The following is a 4,808-nucleotide window of genomic DNA, read 5'->3' on the forward strand; positions in this document are numbered from 1 at the left end:
TCACTGGAACGTACCATTGCAGAACACCACACAAATATGCCCTCAACCTGTACCCCTCCATAACCACCCTGTCTCACTGGAACGTACCAATGCAGAACTCCACACAAATATGCCCTGAAACTGTACCCGTCTATAACCTCCGTGTCTCACTGGAACATACCACTGCAGAACTCCACACAAATATGCCCTCAACCTGTACCCAGCATAACCTCCCTGTCTCACTGGAACGTACCACTGCAGAACTCCACACAAATATGCCCTGAACCTATACACTGCATAACCTCCCTGTCTCAATGGAAGGTACCAATGCAGAACTACACACAAATATGCCCTGAACCTGTACCCCTCCATAACCACCCTGTCTCACTGGAACGTACCAATGCAGAACTCCACACAAATATGACCTGAAACTGTACCCGTCTATAAACTCCGTGTGTCACTGGAACGTACCACTGCAGAACTCCACACAAATATGCCCTCAACCTGTACCCAGCGTAACCTCCCTGTCTCACTGGAACGTACCACTGCAGAACTCCACACAAATATGCCCTGAACCTGTACCCAGCATAACCTCCCTGTCTCACTGGAACGTACCAATGCAGAACTCCACACAAATATGCCCTGAACCTATACCCTGCATAACCTCCCTGTCTCATTGGAAGGTACCAATGCAGAACTACACACAAATATGCCCTGAACCTGTACCCCTCCATAACCTCCCTGTCTCACTGGAACGCACCATTGCCGAACTCCACTCAAATATGCCCTGAACCTGTACCCTGCATAACCTCCCTGTCTCACTGGAAAGTACCAATGCAGAACTCCAAACAAATATGCCCTGAACCTGTACCCGTCCATTACCTCCCTGTCTCACTGGAACGTACCAGTGCAGAACTCAACACAAGTATTCCCTGATGCTGTAACCTCCATAACCTCCCTGTCTCACTGGAATGTACCAATGCAGAACTACACACAAATATGCCCTGAAACTGTACCCCTCCATAACATCCTTGTCTCACTGGAACGTACCAATGCAGAACTCCACACAAATATGCCCAGAAACTGTACCCGTCCATAAACTCCCTGTCTCACTGGAACGCACCAATGCCGAACTCCACTCAAATATGCCCTGAACCTGCACCCTGCATAACCTCCCTGTCTCACTGGAACGTACCAATGCAGAAATCCACACAAATATGCCCTGAAACTGTACCCGTCCATAACCTCCCTGTCTCACTGGAACGTACCATTGCAGAACACCACACAAATATGCCCTGAACCTGTACCCCTCCATAACCACCCTGTATCACTGGAACGAACCAATGCAGAACTCAACACAAATATGCCCTGAATCTGTACCCTCCGTAACGTCCCTGTCTCACTGGAACGTACCAATGCAGAACTCCACACAAATATGCCCTGAACCTGTACCCCTCCATAGCTTCTGTGTCTCACTGGAACGTACCAATGCAGAACTCCACACAAATATGCACTGAACCTGTACCGTCCATACCCTCCCTGTCTCACTGGAACGTCCCACTGCAGAGCTACACACAAATTTTCTATCAACCTGTACCCTCCATAACCTCCCTGTCTGACTGGAAAGTACCAATGCAGAACTCCACACAAATATGCCCTGAAACTGTACCCGTCCATAACCTACCTGTCTCACTGGAACGTGCCACTGCATAACTCCACACAAATATGCCCTGAAACTGTACCCTGCATAACCACCCTGTCTCACTGGGACGTACCAATGCAGAACTCCACACAAATATGCCCTGAAACTGTACCCGTCTATAAACTCCGTGTCTCACTGGAACGTACCACTGCAGAACTCCACACAAATATGCCCTGAACCTGTACCCAGCATAACCTCCCTGTCTCACTGGAACGTACCAATGCAGAACTCCACACAAATATGCCCTGAAACTGTACCCCTCCATAACCTCCTTGTCTCACTGGAACGTACCAATGCAGAACTCCACACAAATATGCCCTGAAACTGTACCCGTCCATAACCTCCCTGTCTCACTGGAACGTACCATTGCAGAACACCACACAAATATGCCCTGAACCTGTACCCCTCCATAACCACGCTGTCTCACTGGAACGTACCAATGCAGAACTCCACACAAATATGCCCTGAACCTATACCCTGCATAACCTCCCTGTCTCACTGGAACGTCCCAACGCAGAAATCCACAGAAATATGCCCTGAACCTGTACCACTCCATAACCTCCCAGTCTCACTGTAACGTACCAATGCAGAACTCCACACAAATATACCCAGAACCTGTACTCCTCCATAAACTCCCTGTCTCACTGGAACGTACCAATGCAGAACTCCACACAAATATGCCCTGAAACTGTACCCCTCCATAACCTCCCTGTCTCACTGGAACGTCCAAACGCAGAACTCCACACAAATATGCCCTGAAACTATACCACTCCATAACCTCCCAGTCTCACTGGAACGTACCAATGCAGAACTCCACACAAATATACCCTGAACCTGTACCCCTCCATAACCTCCCTGTCTCACTGGAACGTACCAATGCAGAACTCCACACAAACAAGCCCTGAACCTGTACCCTCCATATCCTCATTGTCTCACTGGAATGTACCAATGCAGAACTACACACAAATATGCCCTGAACCTGTACACCTCCATAACGTCACTGTCTCACTGGAACGTACCAATGCAGAACTCCACACAAATATGCCCTGAACCTGTACCCCACCATAACCTCCCTGTCTCTCTGGAACGTACCAATGCAGAACTCCACACAAATATGCACTGAAGCTGTACCCTGCATAACCTCCCTGTCTCACTGGAACGTTCCATTGCAGAACACCACACAAATGTGCCCTGAACCTGTACCCCTCCATAACCACCCTGTCTCACTGGATCGTACCAATGCAGAACACCACACAAATATGCCCTGAAACTGTACCCATCCATAACCTCCCAGTCTCACTGGATCGCACCACTGCAGAACTCCACACAAATATGCATTGAACCTGTACTCTCCATAACCTCCATGTCTCACTGGAAAGTACCAATGCAGAACTCCACACAAATATGCCCTGAACCTGTACCCGTCCATAACCTCCCTATCTCAGTGGAACGTCCCACTGCAGAACTCAACACAAATATGCCCTGAAGCTGTACCCTCCATAACCTCCCTGTCTCACTGGAATGTACCATTGCAGAACTACACACAAATATGCCCTGAACATGTACCCCTCCATAACCTCACTGTCTCACTGGAACGTACCAATGCAGAACTCCACACAAATATGCCCTGAACCTGTACCCCTCCATAACCTCCCTGTCTCTCTGGAACGTACCAATGCAGAACTCCACACAAATATGCCCTGAACCTGTACCCCTCCATAACCTCCCTGTCTCTCTGGAACGTACCAATGCAGAACTCCACACAAATATGCCCTGAACCTGTACCCCTCATTATCTCCCTGTCTAACTGGAACGTCCCAACGCAGAACTCCACACAAATATGCCCTGAACCTGTACCCCTCCATAACTCCCTGTCTCACTGGAACGTCCCAACGCAGAAATCCACAGAAATATGCCCTGAACCTGTACCACTCCATAACCTCCCAGTCTCACTGTAACGTACCAATGCAGAACTCCACACAAATATACCCAGAACCTGTACTCCTCCATAAACTCCCTGTCTCACTGGAACGTACCAATGCAGAACTCCACACAAATATGCCCTGAACCTGTACCCTCCATAACCTCATTGTCTCACTGGAACGTACCAATGCTGTACTCCACACAAATATGCCCTGAACCTGTACCCCTCCGTAACCTCACTGTCTCACTGGAACGTACCAATGCAGAACTCCACACAAACATGCCCTGAACCTGTACCCTCCATAACCACCCTGTCTCACTGGATCGTACCAATGCAGAACACCACACAAATATGCCCTGAAACTGTACCCGTCCATAACCTCCCAGTCTCACTGGAACGTACCACTGCAGAACTCCACACAAATATGCCCTGAACCTGTACCCCTCCATAACTTCCCTGCCTCACTGGAACGTACCAATGCAGAACTCCACACAAATATGCCCTGAACCTGTACCCTCCATAACCTCATTGTCTCACTGGAACGTACCAATGCTGTACTCCACACAAATATGCCCTGAACCTGTACCCCTCCATAACCTCCCTGTCTCACTGGAACGTACCAATGCAGAACTCCACACAAATATGCCCTGAACCTGCACCCTGCATAACCTCCCTGTCTCACTGGAACGTACCAATGCAGAAATCCACACAAATATGCCCTGAAACTGTACCCGTCCATAACCTCCCTGTCTCACCGGAATGTACCATTGCAGAACACCACACAAATATGCCCTGAACCTGTACCCCTCCATAACCACCCTGTATCACTGGAACGAACCAATGCAGAACTCAACACAAATATGCCCTGAATCTGTACCCTCCGTATCGTCCCTGTCTCACTGGAACGTACCAATGCAGAACTCCACACAAATATGCCCTGAACCTGTACCCCTCCATAGCTTCTGTGTCTCACTGGAACGTACCAATGCAGAACTCCACACAAATATGCACTGAACCTGTACCGTCCATACCCTCCCTGTCTCACTGGAACGTCCCACTGCAGAGCTACACACAAATTTTCTATCAACCTGTACCCTCCATAACCTCCCTGTCTGACTGGAAAGTACCAATGCAGAACTCCACACAAATATGCCCTGAAACTGTACCCGTCTATAAACTCCGTGTCTCACTGGAACGTACCAC

Source organism: Hemitrygon akajei, unplaced genomic scaffold (genome assembly GCF_048418815.1).
Source record: "Hemitrygon akajei unplaced genomic scaffold, sHemAka1.3 Scf000117, whole genome shotgun sequence".
In the NCBI taxonomy this organism is placed as follows: Eukaryota; Metazoa; Chordata; class Chondrichthyes; order Myliobatiformes; family Dasyatidae; genus Hemitrygon; species Hemitrygon akajei.